This window comes from Mustela lutreola, chromosome 6 (genome assembly GCF_030435805.1).
Source record: "Mustela lutreola isolate mMusLut2 chromosome 6, mMusLut2.pri, whole genome shotgun sequence".
Taxonomy (NCBI): domain Eukaryota; kingdom Metazoa; phylum Chordata; class Mammalia; order Carnivora; family Mustelidae; genus Mustela; species Mustela lutreola.
Genome location: NC_081295.1, coordinates 80,762,440 through 80,783,760, shown reverse-complemented (window position 1 = coordinate 80,783,760; position 21,321 = coordinate 80,762,440). Strand labels below are relative to the sequence as shown.

General features: G+C 38.2%; 1 pseudogene; it reads right to left on the bottom strand.

Moving 5' to 3' along the window:
* Positions 1 to 3,983: 3,983 nt before the first annotated feature.
* On the bottom strand, positions 3,984 to 4,090 carry LOC131834985 (small nucleolar RNA SNORA72; annotated as a pseudogene).
* Positions 4,091 to 21,321: the final 17,231 nt, after the last annotated feature.

Here is a 21,321-nt window from a genome sequence, read left to right as displayed (position 1 = left end):
GAATGCTTTCAAAGTCTCCCCCATCAACCCTTGGTAGGAAATGGTGTCAAGCAGTAAGTCTAGAGGAGCATGGCAGCACACATGTGCATCGCTGGTGAGGACAGAGATGGAGAAAGAATTCCTTCCTATAAACCGGGACTGTGTGGATCAACACTGCCCACTGGGAAGACCAACGAGGTGTGGGGTTTGGATTCTCTTGGTGCTGAGATTTATCTGCCTCACATGTAGTCACTGATCTCATGGATTTGGGGACTCTGAATCATTGACAAAATCTCCTGTTCAGTTTGCTGTTATTGTGTCTTCCCCTCACTTCTCCTGAGGAGCCAGTTCTGTGTTTTATTGATCTTTCCGCATGCACAGACACCTCTATTGGCTTTATCACTACTGTGCTCATGGCCTTCAGTTTCTGCCTTGTGAGAATAGAGGAGCTATCCAACAGTCTTCAAGATTTTGAATATATGCATTTTGTAGGAGTTCATTAGTTTTCCATGGCGAAAATTATTTAAAAACTGCAGGCCTTATGAAAAGCAGGAATAGAGTTACTTATGAGATAGCTCTAAGAGGTGTGTGTATGTGTATGTGTGAATGAATGAATATTGGGATGAGTGTTTTCAGACATACATGGAAGTTGCATTTTTCTGTGTGTAACAGACTCTACTCAGCAATCTCTTAGCTTCCTTTATTTACAAACCAGGGACTTCAGCTGTTCTATTAAAGACTGGATGTGAAAGCGAAGTGCTTTGCTGACACAGACATCAAAGGGACTTACGTGTCCTTTTCCCCATATGTTTTAGCTAGTTTTTCCTTTCATGCCTGATATCAGTCAGAGAGAGTGCTAGAATGTAATACCTCACACCTCAGAGATTAAACACCTTCTCAGTTGGTATTTCTGTTTCGACTTCATTTCCTGTCACCTTCTATCATAAGCACCTTACACCATGTCATGTATGCTTTTGGTTCTGTCTAAGCAGTGAGACTGTGTTTTTCAAGAACATTATTCTGCAAATAAGTAGACTCTGCCTTGCCTTTGACGTGAGCTTAGTTGCTGAATGAATAGCTTGGTTGGACATCGAGATAAGATTATAATAGAGTCTATAATAGCAATGCCAATCACGGATGGTAGAAAGGCTGTTATTCTTGGACTGTTGTATTTGTAAATCATGCTACATTTCCCATGGCTTAATCTAAAAATGCTACCCTGTCAATGGTGGAGGCTTATATTTTGAGTTCCCAAGAAAAATATTTCAGAAAGAACATCTTATTATTCTTTACTGTGTAATAAATAAGTTCTAGGAAGGACTCATACCATCTGAGGAATTGCTCAGGTGGCATTTTCGCTTCTGTACCTAACCCTGTAGGATCCAGGCAATTTCCACATTCACTTGCATGTGAATTATTCTTATTTGTACTGAAAATTATATTTTTGTTGGTTTGTTTTAGTTTTCCTTTTGTTTGAATTAGAAGCCCATGTTTTGAGATGGGTGAGGAAGTGTGGATTTTGGAGCTCTGTGTCAAGGGGCAGATCTAAAAGAACGAAGAGGCAAGTTGGAGAACCACTTAGGGTGAGGAATCAACTCTTAGAAAAAGGAAGACTTGGAGTTAGGTATAAAAAAAAAAAAGAAGGTGTTTTCAGACATTCTACAGATCTTCCTGGAGCTGGTATGTTTTTAAGGGTAAAATACTAAAATATATTGAAATAAGTCAAATTTTGTGTTTTATTTGACTTATATCTTCGGAGATGTTTCATTTTATTTATCTGGAGAAGGTGGCTTTTCATATCATTTTCTGCCTATTTTCATTTCCCTTCTCTATACACATCAGTCACTAAAAAGCAAAGTAATCATCATCAAACAGGCTCTGGACTGTTTCACTCTAAGGAAAAGACCTATTTCAAAGTATGTTCCTATGTAAAGGCCTACTGTCATGAGTTTAGGATTCTAAAATCCACAAATGATAATAATATTTTATAAATAATCACTTAAATGAGACAATACTTAAAAGGACTCTTCAGGAAAATTATAAGGAAATAATAGGCCAATTTAGAAAGAACACGAGATTATTTTGCTCTGTCATTGCAGTTGAAAAGATAAGAAAATGAGGCTCAGAGAAACTGAAAATTGTGTCATAAGTTTTTTTTTTTTTTAATGTGAGTTAGATGTGAAATCCTGATTTCTTGAATGTTATTCCTGCATTCAAGCTCTCTCAAATATATTTGGTATCTTCTGTAATGGAAACGTTCATAACCAAACCTACCTATTTTGTAATATATACAATCTTCTTTCTAAGCTATAAAATATCTTTAATTATAAATTGTCATTTGTAATGAAGTAGCAGTAAACATTCAAAATATGACCACTTTCTTCTATCAAAAAAGAAATTCTAAATATTGAGCAGCTTAACAACCAATAAAACTGCAGTTCATGGGACGCCTGGGTGGCTCAGTTGGTTGGACGACTGCCTTTGGCTCAGGTCACGATCCCGGAATGCCGGGATCGAGTCCCGCATCAGGCGCCCAGCTCCATGGGGAGTCTGCTTCTCCCTCTGACTTTCTCCTCACTCATGCTCTTTCTCACTGTCTCTCTCTCCAATAAATAAATTAAAAAAAAAAAAAAAGATTAAAAAAAACCAAAACAACAACAACCAAAAAACTGCAGTTCATTATGTCTTTGCTCTCCAAATTACAACCACAACCTTAGATGAACATCAGACAAACTGAAGTCAGGTAATGTTAGCTTGAAACAAACCAGTTCCCTCACTTGTGAAAGTGGAAATTTGACCTATTCATAGTTGTTATATAGCTATTAAAAGGTAGAGTTTTCTGACTCTAGGTTTATTAAATACTTGAATTTCTGGATAGGATATTGAAGGTATCCTTGTCTCCCATGTCTCAGTCATCTACTACCAAAAACTGCCTTTGTGAATTGATTAATTCTAAAATGGAAAAGACAGTGTTATTTCTGACATATTTGCAGCTTCCCTTAGAGCCCCACACAAACTGTATAGGGTACCCACTACTAGCACTATTCAACTCTGTAAATCAAGATGTATCTGAATCACTGGTTTCCCTAAATTCATTCTGCTGAATGTTCCAAAGGATATTAACTGATGTGGGTAAAGGGTTTTATGGAACATATTTGGGAGAGGTAATATGCAGTTTCCCCAAATTCTAAGCAATGAGCATGCTTCACTGTGTATCTTTTAGGACTAAAACACGCTGGGCAACTTATTGAGGACCTGGGATTATTCAAATGTCCAAGTACATTTCTTCTACACCAACCACTACATACATTTAGGAAAAATCCTTCTTCATTAAAGTTCTGTAGAACTTTTCTCAGCCTTTGATGAAACTTTGCATGGGAGGGGGGAACGTATTTCCTTTCATTTAATCCTCTTTGCTACAAATTTGGTAGATACACTTCTGGTTAAATTTTGGGTATTAAAACTTGCTTCCTTTCAAACATTTTAAAATACCAAATGTCAACAATGTTCTGAGACTAGAATGGTGAAAATTAAGTCTCTTCAAAACCTAGTACAGGAAAGGAACTCAGTCCACTCCCTTTACAAAAACAGGAACATGGAATGTGGGACATTGGGTTCTTAACCCAGAAGATTTGCTACCACTTCCAGCTGCCTCGTCCTCTCCAATCCCTTCAGGAGAGTGTCCTGAAACCAAAGCTATAAAGAGAATAACTGAAGTGAATACAGTGTTTTTAAAACATATGCTTGCCAGTTTTTAAAAAATTTTTTCACAATTTTCTCTTCACCAGTCTGCTCTGGCATGCTTCTAATGATATTAGAATCACTTAGAAAATAAAACACGATCATTTCACAATTCAGTAAATGGAAACGTTATCATCAAATTAACAGCGGTTATCTTCAAAAGATATTACACTAGCTGTGCTATCATTTCTCAGGGTAGGTCAAAAATACCAAGAGCCATAGACCCTTCCCACATGAGATGCATCATATAAATCAGGACTTGATTTTATCACCAGCAGTTTATAAAATCAGACCTAGGGAAAGAATTAGGTCTGGGAACACATGCATGGTCTTAATACAGCAAATGTTGAACTGATAAAAATATATGTTTATAAAAAATAAAAAAAATAAATAAAAAATAAAAAAAAATGAGAAAAGCAAGAATAATTTGCAGTATTTTATCAATTAATTAAAAATTCATAAGTTCAAAACTTAATATGATGTGTTATTTGTAGGCATTTCTATTCACAGACCTGTACCCCTGGGGATAAAAATATATGTTTATAAAAAATAAAAAATTAAAAAAAAAAGAAGTTCTAAGAGATTAAACTCATTTGAAAAAATTGCATATTATAAAATGATTTATTTTGCATCATAAATTTTAATTATAAAACATTTCCATAGATGTTTTCCTATGTATTTTTCACAAAAAGACATGTGAAGTGGGTGGCTGGAACTTCACTTCACAGATAAGAATTCTGAAGCTCTGAATTGAAAAGGCACATCCACGATATCAGGACAGGATCTCAGGCCAGGGCTCCTGACTCTACACCAGAGCTCTGTGCCTTGTCTCACAGCTTGCTCTTTAATGATTAATTGACCGACCTTTCCTACCTCCGGTACTCATTTCTTAATTTCAATCCAGTTCAGGAAATAAAAATGAGAACTTTTAAAAACCAAAGAGGTAGTAGTAGGGAATTTGCAAAACAGTTCCGCCACTGAGAAAATACCCATAGAAAGAAGAGAATCCTGGTAGTTAGGATTCAAGAGGCAGTAACATCCTGAAGCCAGTTCATATAAGCTTGAAAGAGTCTGTTGTTAATTTGCAGCAATTTTGCTCTTTGTTAAATAGCCATTATTAAAAATTAAATTATATAAACTTGTAATTGAACATTATGTTAAAAACAAAGGTAATATTCGACTTGTTGCTTCCTAGTTATTTTTACTACGATTTACTATTATCCAAGCTTTTGATGTTATTTACATCTATGGTGGCTTTGTGGTAGCAATACTATGTCTCTTACCTGCTTTTCCCAGCTCTGCCTTGGTAGTTAAGAACCAACCACGATGGAAGTATTTAGACCATGAAAATCACAAATGCTACAATTATTGTTTTGTTCATTATCTGGGCTTAAAAACTGGAGAAAAATATTAATAATGCAGATTAAATTGAAAATTTTCTTCTGTCTGTAGCTGTTAGATTGTGAATGGCTCATAAAATGGAGAAAATATTTGTCTAGTATATGAAACCACTATCTGATTCAACAAAGAAATTGTTCATGTCAGTGAAAATTGAATGAAGTCTGACAAATGTCCTTGTTGTTTTACTTTAGACTCACTCTGTAATATAAAAGAAAATATCAACTAACATTTATGTCAGAACTCCACTTATTTGTCAGTGACATGAGAGACTTCTTTTTGGAGTAGGATCATAATCGAGCACGATACATAGTCTAACTTTGTGGCACTATTGTTGGGGATAGAATGGAAGGAGAAGCTGATAATAGATTTTATAAGAACCAAGTCACACCAAAGTCCTTGGTAGGGAATTTACAGTGATGGTTATTACATATTTATCATTATTTATAAATTGGGTGCTAGTGTTCTTAAAGCAGTACATTTTATATTAATTTTTTTTCCCTTGGAGAACTAGTTGTTAAGCACTTAGCATACCACAGGATGGAGGGCATGCTTTGTTGGAAGATGAGCACTCTGCAGATGAAAGGGATACCAGAGAAATCTATGCTTGTTCCTTTGGAATTCTTTTTGAACAAGAGCTCTAATTGTGTATAACAATGCCAGTTTTATGTAATAGACCTCTGTGACCTTTTCCTATATTGTACAGGGAGGGACTCTTTTCTACCTGTGAGGTGTCATCTTCAAAGGCCAGAATGTATTTTCTTTGTAAAAAGTTACCAACTTCCATAGGCAAATGGAAGACAAAAAAATAAAAACAAAAAGCCCTCTTAACATTATCTTTTATTTCACTTTTCTACTACCCAGTACCATACAATGATGTTATCTTCTGGAACTAAGACCCTCAGCTCTGGTATTTTATCTTTGGTCCTTCACTCCATTGATGTGACTTCTCCAGAATTAGTCATAATTTACCTGTCTTTCATTCTACCCCTGGGGCCCCATGTTATAGTACACTACTGTAATGATAATCACCAAGGAGTTACTGCCATCCTCTCTCCAAGAAATATTTGTTCACATTTACACATATTTGTTTTCTGGTCATGATTTAACCCCTATCGATAGCTCAAGGGTTGGGATTCTGAGCATGTGGCATATTGGTAGTGGTGGAGAAAATTCAGTAAATAATTGTGGGTTTATTGATAGGATGTCCTTCTAGACTCCTTCAATTATATCTCTTCCAACTTCTCTACTGGAGACCAAATTAGTCATTAATTTATATGAAATCCAAAATTGCAGGTTGGTCATATACTGGTTTTCTGGTAAAGCTATCTTGAGCTTTAGGGCTGGCTTGCTTTGTCATTCACATATGCCCCGTTGGCTTTTATTTGGGGTTTAACTTGTACTGTAGTTAATCATACTTAAGTTCCATTTGTAAAGGCCTTGATGAGACTGCAGAAATGTCAAAAGAGAAGAAGAAATCATGAGATGCCATGGTCTTCTGACTTCCAGTTGAAGAGTGGAGGTTAGTTATAGGTCAAAGTGAATGAAGGGAAGTTCTGTTGTCACAAGAGGCTTGCTAGGGTAAAATAGGGGAATCTTACAGAGAATATATTATTCCTTATAAACCTTCTGTGGCTACAGTCTTATTTAAATAGGAACATCAGGGGGGTTATATATATTTAATACACGAAATAGTTGACTGAATATGAGCATCACAGAAAGAGGTGGGTGAAGGAAAGTACTTTGCAATTAGGCTGGCTTCCAATCCTAGCTCTGCCTACTCAGAAAACTTAATCTCTCTCAATTTCAATTTTATTATTTGTAAAGCTAGAGATTATTTATAATATACCCACTTCATTGGGCTGCTTTAAATATTAAATATGATAATAAACATAAAATTCTTAGCAAAATTTCCACTCACAGATGTTGATGGAAACATTTTGCAAGGAATATTTCCATGATGTAAAAACCTTATTGAAAAGGCAAGGTGGGGAAGTGTTTCCCTTTAGGAAATCTCTTATTTCATGGACTACATGATGACTTTCCCTGTTATTATTCTAAAACGGTGCTACTTCCTAAAAATATTTTAATAAACTACAAAGAGAGTTTGCTACTTTAAAAGTGATTTGTCCAGTTTTTGAAGGATTGCTCAAATATGTGTAGTCTGTGAAAATTGTGAAGGTTAACTTATATTGGGAATTCTTTTTTTTGTTGTTACAGATCATGAAGATCTAAGGACAGTGTGTCATACCATGGGGGAGGTATGGACAACAGTAGCATGGTCTGCTGTCCTGGTGCTTTTAATTCCAAATACAGCATAATGGTTTTCGTTTTATATACATGTTCTCTGTGAATTTAAACTTTTACCTGATTAAATGTTATTCATAGTAGTTTCCAGATGTATTCTGTGGCAACTCCTGAAAGATGTCTCTCCCTTTTATTTGAAGTAATTTTTCTGTATTATCAACAGTTCACACAAACATCAATCTTCTTCAGAATTTATATTTTAATCTCTCTTATATTAGCAAACTATAAATGAGAAGTGAGTGCAAAGACCAAGACTATCGGGCTTCACATACCTGGACAGGTGAATGCCCTCCACCTACTCCCGCCCCACTGGGACATTATTTCTGTAGTTAGCTCCTTGGAGCCTGAAGAGATCTGCTATTACAGAGGGTCACTGTGAGGTCCAAGTAGTTATGAAAAGGCTGCTTTTGGAGATTTATGAGGCACACTAGCATATTAAAATCTCTGAGGAGTCCTGCAGTAGAGCAAATTGTTTGATCCATTGTTTTTCTCTTTTGTTGCGTAATACCTAAACCTAGTATCTTTGTGTTTGATGAAATGTGTTTTAGGAAACTTTGCTCTGGATTATAATCCTTCAGTCAGGGGCAAGAAAAAAACCTGAAAACGCATTTAACAAAGTTCTTAGAATTGATTGAGAATGAGAAGAATTGGGTTTAGATTTTATTACTACCATTTTACAGCTAGATAACATTGGGCAAGTTATTTTATTTCTCTAAACCTCGGATTCCTTTTCTGTAATAGCATAAAATACCCAATACATATCTCCATGTTTTCATAAATATTATATAAACTAGTATCAGTGAAAATGATATATAAAGCCAATGGCTGATATTTACTGACTCTAATACTTCTTTCATAGATTGATTGGGCCTTACTTAACATACACATGTTAATGAGCTTAAGTCTCTAGTGTCTCAGCCCATGATCATTTAGAATTAGAAAAAACAGCTAAAAGGTAGTGAGGCAGTTAGAGAACAGAGACAGTAAGAGCAGCAAGCCCAGAACTGAAGAGCAGACTCATTATATTGATACATGGCAAGTAGTCATTGGTTCTAGTTCATCAAGAACTACTTAAATGATTATAGGAGGCTTCCATTTAAAAATGGACGGAGCATAATATTTTAGGGAAATACCACAAATGTTCCTTTAGATCAAGATATCTTTCTTACACATATTTGAACATCTGTCTTTTGTACTAAAGTCAGGACATAGTGAGATCTCTAAATTTCTGCTTAATATTGTCAATGTTAGTTGACGGTGCTTTATTTAGAGTAAATTTTTTCTTTAAAAATTCTAGATTAGGGGCACCTGGGTGGCTCAGTGGGTTAAAGCCTCTGCCTTCGGCTCAGGTCATGATTCTCAGGGTCCTGGGATGGAGTCCAACATCAGGCTCTCTGCTCAGCGGGGTGCCTGCTTCCTTCTCTCTCTCTGCCTGCCTCTCTGCCTACTTGTGATTGCTATCTGTCAAATGAATAAATAAAATATTTTTTAAAAAATGCTTAAAAAATTCTAGATTAACAGTGTTGTACTCTTCTTTGAAAAAATAATACTGTCAGACAAATTAAAATCTGCTTTTTTAAGTAAGACTTTATTTCTTTATTTGAGAGAGACCGAGAGAGAGAGAGAGAGAAAGAGCAAGACAGAGCATAAACAGGGGGAGGGGAAGAAGGGAAGGGAGAGGCAGACGTCCTGGCAGAACAGGGAACCCAATAGATTCCAGGACCCTGGGATCATGACCTGAGCTGAAGGTAGACGCTTAACTGACTGAGCCACCCAGGCACCCCTAATATCTAATTTTATATAGGTTACAAGTAGAATATAATATATAACATACATATTTATTAACAATGAAAGTATAAGAATTATATTTACTTATATGGAATATATTTGTGATATCTTATTGAGAGAAAAGAGCAGTCTCTCAAATTATATAAAGCCATATGTATGTAAAAATATATACACAAATAAAAAAATTGGCCAAAAGCTTAGTGTTGATTTTGTCTAGATAGTGAAATTATGGTTAGTTCTTATCTGATTATATTTTCTTATCTTTATGTTCCAGTTTTTCTGCCATCCATGTATAATCCAGTGTGGAGCACTTCTTACCAACATAACTAAAAATAAAATCTTTACACATATTTTTGATTATCATAGACCATTTGGGCTCCAGTAAAAAAGATACTATGGGCTGGATAGCTTATTAGCAACAGAAGTGTATTTCTCACTGTTCTGAATGCTAATAAGTCCAAGGTCAGGGGATTGACAGATTCCAGGTCTGTGGGGGCCCACCCTCCGTTTTATAGATGGCACCTTCTCACTGTCTCCTCGCATGGTGGATGAGGGATGAGTTAGAGATCTCTGTGGGGTCTCTTTTAAAGAACATTAATCCCTAGGGGTCCCTGGGTGGCTCACACAGTTTTTTGGTTGCTCATAGTCTTTTCAGGCCCTCTGCCTGCTCATCTCCCTGATTATCATAGTTTCTGAGGAGACAGAGGACTGTTTCTCTTCCAGTCAATCAAATTCTTAACCCAAACTGGACTTTCTAAAAGATGAAACATATATATCAATGAAAATCTTAATGAAAACGTAACAATTTTTAAGTATTGATGCCATGCCATTAGTGACATAGAAGAAATAGAAATAGAAATAGAAATAGAAATAGAAAATGTTCTTAGCATACCGTCTCTTACAGATCTTAAAATGTACCAAGAAGGACTCATCAAATATTACCTGGGAGATACAACCTTGAAAGCCTAACCTGTGAATGTAATCCATCTGGGATAGCACTTAACTCCAGGTAAGAAATAAATGACATAGCCAATAATACACACAGTTCTTGAGCAATTTTATTATTTGCCTTGATTTAAACTTTCTTTTGTCAGAGACAACAAGATCACAGGCTAAAAGTTACTTTCTCATAGCTCCTCCATAGCACTGTGGCGATTGGTCATTGTGTTTATAGTTAATGATGAGGAGGGTGAGGAAGACTTTCGAGTTAATATCACTGTCAGATTATTAATTCCTTTAAAGCTCTTGTGACTTCTTGTCCTTAAAAATTAATGAATTATTCATGTTTCAGTGGCATGAAGCAGTAAGGCTAGTAGGCTAGTTATTGGTCACATGTGGAAGGATGACTATTCACTGAAAGCCATGTATTTCAAAAGCTAGGTGGTTTCCAAATGTATGCAAATTACATGATTGAATAGTTTTAAAAAAGGATCTATTGATGTCTTTTTATTGATTATCAAAGGGGGATAGTCTTAGGCTTCTGTGCAGAGGTTTCTATTTCTCTTATTCTCTTTTATTTGTGTTTTGCTGATTAGCCAGATAAACTTGGATTTGTAACAGTAATCTTGGTCAGAGATGGCCAAAAGGATGCATAGTCCATATAGATTCTCCTTTTATTCCTTTCTTTAACTCAATTGCTTTGCTTTTCTGATGCTTCTGTTGTTAGCTCCTTTTTTTCCCCCCTGTTTTTTATTAATTTTTGTTCTCTGACTCCCTACTCACTTTCCTTTTATTTTCTCAAGTGTTTCTCCTATGTCTTCTTACTCTCTCTATTGCTTTTTGCCATCACGGTTCTCGTCCCCCGCCCCCCTCTTGTCAGCCTAATTCTTGTTTGTTCACCATCTCCTCCTGGCAGAGCCTGGTAGTTCCCAGTTCTCTCTCATTATTGTTTCTTTTTGGTTCATTCTCTCTCTGACTTCTGACCCTCAAGGAGCTACTGTTGCACTTTCCTCTCTGTGCACACTGAGACTCATTTCGATTTGTCTGGGATTGGCAGAAGAGGAGAATCTTATCTAGGGCAGGGGACATGGCAGCCAGTGTCTCTTATGTCCTGCTTAGCTGAGATCTAGCATCTCGACAGAATCAGAAATCAGTCAGTGTTTAGGAGAGGTGGATTTCAATGGCAGGGTAAGGGCACTATGTGTGGCCTGCCATGCTGGATGCCAGCAAATGGACACGGAGCACATCTTTAGGTCCTGAGCGGATTGGTGTGTCTCAGGGCTGAACACTTCCATGCTGATGATACCAGGGCAGACTTGGAGTCCCTGGCCACTCCATCATTCAACTTCTGCCCTGTATTCCTTCCAAATGAATTTACACACCTTGCTGCCTTAATCTCCCCCCTCTTGAAAACTCTGAAACCCCAGTCATTGCTTTTGCAAACCTCTACTCCTTAGCACTCCTTACTTGCCGCTGAATAAAAGCCTGTTCCAACTTTTCTTCTTTTTCTCACTCCTCCTTTACCTTATATTTATTGATGTTTTCTCCCAAAGTGTCCTCATTTTTTGAGAGACACAGTCTAGCTTCTAGAAGGAATTACCTCAGTTGAACAGCCCCATCCATAATCCCCCAATTTTTTGTGCCCTTGGTAAAGCTCAGCTTTATTTTATGCTTTCCCTACATATTAATTTTAATATCATCTTCTCTTCTCTCTAATATTATCAGCTCTATGCATAAGCTTTACACCTACCTTGCCTATGTCTAGTAAACATTAATTTTTAAGGAGGATATAATTTTGCTCTAAAATTTTTATTAAAGCAGTCTTAGTGATTCTACTGATGTGTATAAATAAAAGTACTACAAAAGGCAGTTCTTAGAAGAATTTTATAATATTATATTAAATTTTTAAGGAGTAAGTAGTCTCATCCATGCCCTTTCCCCACAAAAAGCACAAGGACAAAATGCATTCTTTGCTTGTTAGGGTTTCTATCCCAAGTCTTGAAGTTCAGTTCTCCTCTTAAGTGCTTTAAGTGAGTGTGGTCTGTTGGTAGAACATACAATAGTCCCTGTGGTTTGGATCATTCACCTCTTTCTAGGAGATGTCAAGGGCTCTTTTATATTTTTAAATGCCTTTGTTTTTGTGCCTATTGTATAATTTCCCAGATTGGTTTTTGGGCACTATTTTTAAAGTCAAAATCAACTGGCTACTTCAAGTACTCTAATGAATAGTTGCTAGGAGAAACTGATGTATTGTACCCTTAAAAGACATTTAAGCAGACATGTTTCCTATAATACCCATGTCCTTTTCAGAGCGCGTGTTCGAGCAACCCCTGCTGAGTGGGCAGCCACCCATGTGATACACAGTTCAAATCGGCCACAGCTTGAAATCAGTGGTCTGTGTGACCAATCAGGTTTTTTCTCTGAGAAATCTGGAGCTGGGACTCTCCGTAGTCAGCATTTAAATTTACAAAGGATGTTAAGCCAGAACAGGGAGTAGCGATCTTTGACTGACTTGTAAATGGGTCGATAAATCTGGACAACACAGAGGGAAGGTAATAGAGACATGAAGACAGAAGCAGAATAAAGAGTTGGTGGTATAGGAGACAGAAACCAAAAGCAGGCAGTGACAGACAAAGAGAGACAGACACATATACGGAAATAGAGGCAGAAACATCTGTCATTTAGGGGGAGAGACAAGAAAAGAGAGAGGGAAGCAGAGAGAGATACACCCACACGGAATAGCTATTCCAGATCCTGTTCTCCAATTCCTAATCCCACCCTCACCATGAGGACAGAGGTGGAGCCTCTAGGGCTGAAGTGGGTTGAGTTGGTTCTATTTCTTGTAGCCAAAGGATTCCAGCATAAGTAGAGCCTGTCTCTAGTCTGTGCACGTGTAATTCAGAATACCTCGCCTCATGACAGGTCTATGTTCCTCCTGTGAATTAAGGGTTCATGAGTTCTGTCTCTGGATTTAGTAAGCTGCCAAGCTCATTAGTGGTCATTATCAATAGAAAATCCACAATGAGGACTTTTTTAACTGAATGATATCGAAACAGTGCTGCCAACTTTGTAATTTGGAGTGCTTTATTTGGTTAATCAAAATAATACATCAGTGTTTAAAAATAAGTAACACTAACCATGACAAAGACTCAAATGATGGCCTGTCATGTTCTAAATGACCTGTGTAAAACATATCTTTTCCTTGAAAACCTTACTGACTCATTTTATATTAAAAGATATAAACTGAATAAACAAATAATTATGTGTCATATTGTCACACTAATGTTCTAAATTACAACTTCATTGGCTTTGTAGTTTTGCTATCTTTTAACTTATAAAATTATTTAGCTATTTTAGCTCTGTAAGAATATAAACAGAAGAACTTTATACCTGGGGCACCTGGGTGGCTCAGTGGGTTAAAGCCTCTGCCTTCGGCTCAGGTCATGATCCCAGGCTCCTGGGATTGAGCCCCGCATCGGGCTCTCTACTCAGTGGGGAGCCTGCTTCCCTTTCTCTCTCTCTGCCTACTTGTGATCTCTGTTTGTCAAATAAATAAATAAAATTTAAAAAAAAGAACTTTATACCTATTTTTATGTAAGTACATATATAGATAATATTAGGTAAATAATATTGAGTTGTCTAATTTTTTTTAATTTTTAATTTTTTATAAACATATATTTTTATCCCCAGGGGTACAGGTCTGTGAATAGCCAGGTTTACACACTTCACAGCACTCACCAAAGCACACACCCTCCCCAATGTCCATAATCCCACCCACTTCTCCCAACCTCCCTCCCCCCAGAAACCCTCAGTTTGTTTTGTGAGATTAAGAGTCACTTAATCTTAATTATCTCCCTCCCAATTCCATCTTGTTTCATTGATTCTTCTTCTACCCACTTAAGCCCCCATGTTGCATCACCACTTCCTCATATCAGGGAGATCATATGATAGTTGTCTTTCTCTGCTTGACTTATTTTGCTAAGCATGATACGCTCTAGTTCCATCCATGTTGTCGCAAATGGCAAGATTTCATTTCTTTTGATGGCTGCATAGTATTCCATTGTGTATATATACCATATCTTCTTGATCCATTCATCTGTTGATGGACATCTAGGTTCTTTCCATAGTTTGGTTATTGTGGACATTGCTGCTATAAACATTCGGGTGCATGTGCCCCTTTGGATCACTACGTTTGTATCTTTAGGGTAAATACCCAGTAGTGCAATTGCTGGGTCATAGGGCAGTTCTATTTTCAACATTTTGAGGAACCTCCATGCTGTTTTCCAGAGTGGCTGCACCAGCTTGCATTCCCACCAACAGTGTAGGAGGGTTCCCCTTTCTCCGCATCCTCTCCAGCATCTGTCATTTCCTGACTTGTTGATTTTAGCCATTTTGACTGGTGTGAGGTGATATCTCATTGTGGTTTTGATTTGTATTTCCCTGATGCCGAGTGATATAGAGCACTTTTTCATGTGTCTGTTGGCCATCTGGATGTCTTCTTTGCAGAAATGTCTGTTCATGTCCTCTGCCCATTTCTTGATTGGATTATTTGTTCTTTGGGTGTTGAGTTTGCTAAGTTCTTTATAGATTTTGGACACTAGTCCTTTATCTGATATGTCGTTTGCAAATATCTTCTCCCATTCTGTCAGTTGTCTTTTGATTTTGTTAACTGTTTCCTTTGCTATGCAAAAGTTTTTGATCTTGATGAAATCCTAATAGTTCATTTTTGCCCTTGCTTCCCTTGCCTTTGGCGATGTTCCTAGGAAGATGTTGCTGCGACTGAGGTCGAAGAGGTTGCTGCCTGTGTCCTCCTCAAGGATTTTGATGGATTCCTTTCGCACATTGAGGTCCTTCATCCATTTTGTCTATTTTCGTGTGTGGTGTAAGGAAATGGTCCAATTTCATTTTTCTGCATGTGGCTGTCCAATTTTCCCAGCACCATTTATTGAAGAGGCTGTCTTTTTTCCATTGGATATTCTTTCCTGCTTAATTTGTCTAATTTTTTTTCCCTTCAGAGAAGTTCCATGCATGGTTTCAATTTGAGAAACTTTTAATTAGGTGGTAGTTTTTAAAATGGGAGTTTGTTCTAAATTCACTTTTACTTTGTCAGTTCTTTGGGTAACATTCCCAAAGTTATCCAGTTTTACTTAATATTTACTTGTCCTGTAATGGGCTTCCTTAAGGGTTAAATACATTTATTTTGGACAGTTTAGGGGAATTTCTCCTGCTCACTGCCTTCCTCCCTTTTCCCATTTCTGCATTTGCCAGTGCAAATAACCCATCTCAGCTCCAGGTAAAGCAAGTTACTGTTAGACCAAAGCATCATTGCTGTATTTGCAGTTCAGCATGCCTTTGTGACTTCACAGAAGAAGGGTGCAAGCAGTATAAGTAACATGAGAAATCATCACAGAGAATTTAGAAAGAGCGACAAGCAGTACTCTCCCTTAACATCCTTCCCAAGTCCCCATATAAATTTTAACTTAGAAATAAAGAAACACATATTTTGAGGTGGCCTAAAAATAGACCCACTTCCCTATGGGTCCTAGGAAAGTTCACCTTCACAGCTTGTCCCTGTGTCCGTATAGTTGTTTAGAGACAGAGAACAGAACCGACCAGTTAGTGTATGTGTATATATATGTGACTGTGGAGTGGCAAGTCACAAATCTAAAAGGCAGGCAGCAGGCTGGAAACTGTCAGGAGGAACTGATACTGTTGTAGTCTTGAGGCAGAGTTTCTTCTTCAGGAACAGCTCAGTTTTGCTCTAAGGCCTTTCCACTGATTGAGTGAGGTCCACCCACATAATCAAGGATAATTTTCTTTACTTAAAGTCGGCTAATTGTAGTTGTTCATTTGATCTAAAAAACATCTCCCCAGGAACACCTAAATTGTGTTTGTTTGGATACCTGAGTACTGAAGTCTAGCCAAGCTGACAGAAAAAACTAACCATCGGAGTCCCTAAATCTTATCAGAATTGTACACATGCTGACTGGCAGGACCCCAGATTTCCTCTTCTTAAATGCCCACAGAATCCCCAAGAGGGGAATATCTGATTCACATTTATTTATCTGCTATACCCAGCTGTTCCCATCTCTTGGTGGCTCATAGCCTCCATGCCACAGCTGTTTTCAAGTATCTTATGCTTTAATGAAATCCCTGACCCTCTGCTCAGGCTGTCCTTCCAGTGGTGCTGTGGCCTTGATCTTCGAGACCTCCCTTCCCCACAGCCCATTCTGTATTCTCCTACTTCTGCCACTGCTTTGGCTGGTTGGATGCTTTACCCAATAGGGGTAACTCTAACCTCTATTCTCATAGAATTGAACCCTTCATAGCCACCTTTATTGAATTTCTGAAGATTACCATGGAAATTTATAATGGGAGTATTAGCCACTCTGGTGAATCTATTGGACTGCCCCCATGTCTTGTTCTTATTCAGTAGCAACAACACAATCCCCCTTGGCAATTGGGATAGATTACCTTAACTATATTACATGTTCCATCTCTACATGTCAAGTGAGTGGCATAAGAGTCCTTAAGTAATAGGAAGAATTGACTTTCAATATAGTAGAATTGTGATTCCATTTCCAGTTGGAAGCATCATTCTCTGAGGAGCTTGTTATCCCAATTTTATGGAACCCAATGGTATAAAATAGGAAAAAAAAATTCTTAACACAGAGATTTCAGGTTTTGTATTGAAGGACTACTCCACTTCCATTTTTTGCTTCCTAGACCTGAGCATGGAGTAGAATGGGGGACAGTATCATATATTGGTCACTGGTTTACAGGACCAGAATGCCACCATCCTCAGCTGATGCCAGAGCTAAGCCTTCATTGCACCCTCTGCTTTTAGATGATGGCACATGTAGTAAGGCCAGTGAATTCCATAAACATAAGCCCATTACTGCTTTCCTTTTTTTTTTAAAGTAAGTTGCTTGGTTGAGGGTGATGTTTTGTGGTATGTCAGTGAAAAGGGCATAGATGAGAGTATATATAGATTCCTACATTCACAGTAACAAAGTGCTACCAACTGGCTGGCTTAAAACAGCAAAACTTCATTCTTGCACAGTCCTGGAGGCCAGAAATCTGAATTCCAAATATCAGTAGGGCCACAGTCTCTCCAGAATCTAGGGGAGAATCAGTTTCATGCTGTTCCATGAAAAGGAGGTATATGCAAAATGGCTCCAAGGTGATAGATCTCTTAAGACAGACAGAAATGACTAAGCGGTACAACTTGATGAGAAAAGGTTTAAGGGGACCTGTGGACAGAGCTGTCTCAGGTGGCAGCAAGACCAGTAGATCTCCACAGCCCCACCCTTATAAGACCGCTTTTGTAGTCCCGGAGCTGGGTAATACATGCTTGGGACCACCCCTGGGAGGCCACTGCAGACAGACCACCTGGGAGGAAATGTTTAAGAATGAGTCATATCTCCAGAATAGATCAAAGGTGTTAGCCCCCAAGGGTGTATTTAAAGGTGTGTTTAAAAAATATGGGAGTGCAGGGGTGCCTGGGTGGCTCAGTAAGTTAAGCATCTGCCTTCAGCTGAGGTCATGATCCCAGGGCCCTGGGATCGAGCCCCGTATTGGGCTCCTTGCTCAGAACAGAGTCTGCTTCTTCCTCTCCCTCTCCCTCTGCTTGTGCTTTCTCTATCTTTCCCTCTCTCAAATAAAAAAATGTGGGAGTGACGGGCTACGCTCAAGAAGGCTTCAGGTCACAGAAGTGTTCTTGTGGCAGATTTGTCCCAGATGGCATTAGTCAATTTCATACACATGCTCTTAGCTTCTGGTATTTCGGGAAATTCTTGGCATTTCTTAACTACTAGCTTATCTCTGCCTGTGTTGTCATATGACACTCCCCACTGTGTTCTCATATCCTTTTCCTATAAGGATATCAATCATTTTGGATTAAGAGCCTACCCTATTCCAGTATGACTTTATCTTTACTGATTACAACTTTGATGTTCCTTTTTCTAAATAGAGTTATATTCTGGGGTACTGGGTTTAAGCCTTCAACGTATGTTTTTGGGAGACACAGTTCAACTTACAAAGGTTGCTAGAAAAAACATTGTGGACTGGAAGGCCAGTCTGTATCTAGGATAGGTATTTAGGTTTCTGAGGATGAAATATTTCCTCCATTCCCAAATAAAAAGGATCCAGTGTAAACAGCATTCCATCGGGGAGCTGGCTGGTCCTCTTGGAGAAAAGTTACCATATCAGAGTTAATCACTGGCCTCTATAGTTGATTGGTTGGGCATCTAGCAATTATAATGGCCAGATTAGCCTTAAGAAGAGAAAAAAAGTCTTGTTACTGAACCCTATGTATAACCTCCAACCCTGCCACTATGGCTATTTTGAAAACACTGGATTGGCTGGATCAAGAAGATAAATGGTATCTTCAGTATGAATCACCTGATTATTAGAAGACTCCTCTGCAATAGAAGACTCCTCTGGGCTTAAAATAGGGTATGAATATCCTAATATTTTGTGACAATTCCAAGAAATTTATCCATGTACCTCTTCCCCAAAACTCTTCGTCACCAGTCCTCTAATATTGTTTTTAAAGTTTCTGATGGAATAAGCTTCTCAGTTTCTCTCAAGAGTCATTATGGATCCATATTGTAGAACATCTCTCCTTCCACACAAAGTAGAAACCCGTATATGCTATCTTAAAATCTGCCGCCGGGAATATTTTCCTTTAGGACTGTCTTTCAGACTGCCACAGATGGGGCAGACGACCACTTCTGGGTGGGGTCAACAGCCATCAAGCAGCAGATAATTTTTCCTCTTTGGCTAATAGTTATAGATAACTGCCCATGAGGCCACAGGTATGGTTTAAGGAACTCTTGACACAGCAGTAGGAGTAGGTATTTTGAAGTCTGATTCTGTTCAGAGGGGTTATTTGAGTTTTTTGGACCCATCCAGGCTTTTTCAGGTATATCCCATTCCCACTTAATTATTCAGTGCTGCTTCATACATCTACTTTTAGGATTTAGTTGACCAAATAGTACCCAATTTATGACAAGCAGCTCAGGTCATATAGTCCCCTGGCTGCTGCACTCAGGTAGCAATCAGAAATAACTTTACAAATGGAAAATAGTAGCTTGTAGAAGAGAGTTTGGATTTAGCCCAGAATATTATGGTCTGTGCTATGTTTTTCCCATTGTGGCACACTGGAGCTCCAAAGGACATTTCTATTTTTAAAAGAGTTCAAGTAACATTTAGATGTTCCTAGCTTACCAAGCCCAAGAGGTGGAGAAGCTTGCATCACAACTTGGAACTATTGCTAACTCTTTTTTTCCTCTGGGCAACAATTAAAATTGCTATCCTTGAGTATTAGTAAGAAGATGGGTTGCAGCAGTGTTCCCAAATGCTGTAGTATGTTTCCTCTAAAATATAAATACTTGTGCTAAATTTGGTGCCTCTCTCTTCAAAGTAGGAAATTCAAGGTGCAGTTAACTGTTGCTAACTTGAGAAGGGATACCTACACATGCTCTACACAAAAGGGATTACTAGTGGTAGTATCACAAAGCTTTTTGAGGTTTATCTCCTATTCAGTAGCACACATGATTTTACTTAGATATCTAGGTGCTTGTGACCTTCTGTTTAAGAGGTCCAGTTTGCATAAAGTCTTCAAATGTAACAGATAGAGTGATGTTTTCTGGGATTTCAACATGGTAAAGACTCTTTTAGACTATATTATGACAGAGACCAGGAGAGTTGACATAGGCCTAAGGTAAGACATCGAAGGTATAATTCTAATCCTACTATTTAGATAAAGATGAACTCTTCCTCATTGTCTTTACAAATTCAGGTGGGGGAGAAAACCCCACAACAAATGAAAGCATTTCCTAGATCAGTAACTATACTCTAGGAGCCAGCAGTTGTGTTGATTTGCTTTAGCAAGGGAACCACATCTGGATCAGCAGCTGTGGCTGGTGGCACCAGTAATTCAGGGTCATTTGAAAGCATCCATTTGGCTTTTGTACCAGACAAACTGGAACATTAAAAGAAGATTTGGAAGGAATTACCATCCCTGATTCTTTCAATGTTTGATAGTAGCACAAATTTCTGCAGTTTTTCCAGAGTTATTGCTTTCTTCCTCCTCTTTGACAGGGGAGATTCCAACAGTCTTACTTGGTTCTTCCCACCATAATAACATTTACTTCATGGGTCAGAGAACCAATGTGTGGATGGTTCCAGTTCTTAAGTATAATTATTCCACTTAAGCAACCAGGAACATGGGAGATAACCACTGGAAGCCCACTGACCACTGAAGATGGATATGGGCCAGATTCCATTTATTTCTTCAATTTGTGCCCACACCGATTAGTGCTAAATTATGGCCAGTAAGTAATAACTCCTATATGGTATGGTTATTCTTTTTCCCAGCTCACTTTGACCCTGTTAAATGGCTATGGATCTGCTGGAGGAAGGTGTGGAGGAGGATTTACGGTGTATTTTTGTGACCGCATTTCAGTAATTCCCTAAAAGAAACTAGCCTCCATCTCAAAAGGCTCTGGATTTTAGAATGGGGTGAAAGGCCACTAATTCCCACTGTAGTACTTTAATTTGGGTATTACTTACTAAAGAAAGAATTGGTCTGACAATATAGACTAATCCATATTTTAGAAGGTTGACAATCTATTTCATTCCTAACATTCTCACAAAGAAATTAGTCATAACCATATATTCATGTGGGTCAAAACATTTGTATCACCATTCTGCCTTTGTGATTTATTGTGATCCTTGCACCAACCTCATCCCTGTAACTGAGCACTGCCCCCTGCCTCAGCCACACCAAGTCCGCATCATTCTCACTGAGATTAGGAGTCCAGTCCAAATCTTCTGTAGCATTTCTGGCCTATGGAAGGCAGCCACAACAGAAATTTTTGGGAATACTGGTGCTCACTACCAAAGTAGTCTTAAAGCTTTGGAGAGGAAGGGTCCTTTTGTCTCTCCTGAAGGTATGGTAGGGTGTGGCTGAAGAAGTCACAAATAATAGGTCCAATCCAGCAACCCCACCTTCTTAAGCTTTTGGTTTCTTTCCTTTTAGTTACAGAGAATTCCCAGCATCTCAATCTCATTTGTGCAGGTCTCTGCTGAGCCCAGGTTTCAAGCAAACTATTAGAGCTCATTTCGGATGTTTCAGCCAACATAATATATATTTAGAATCTT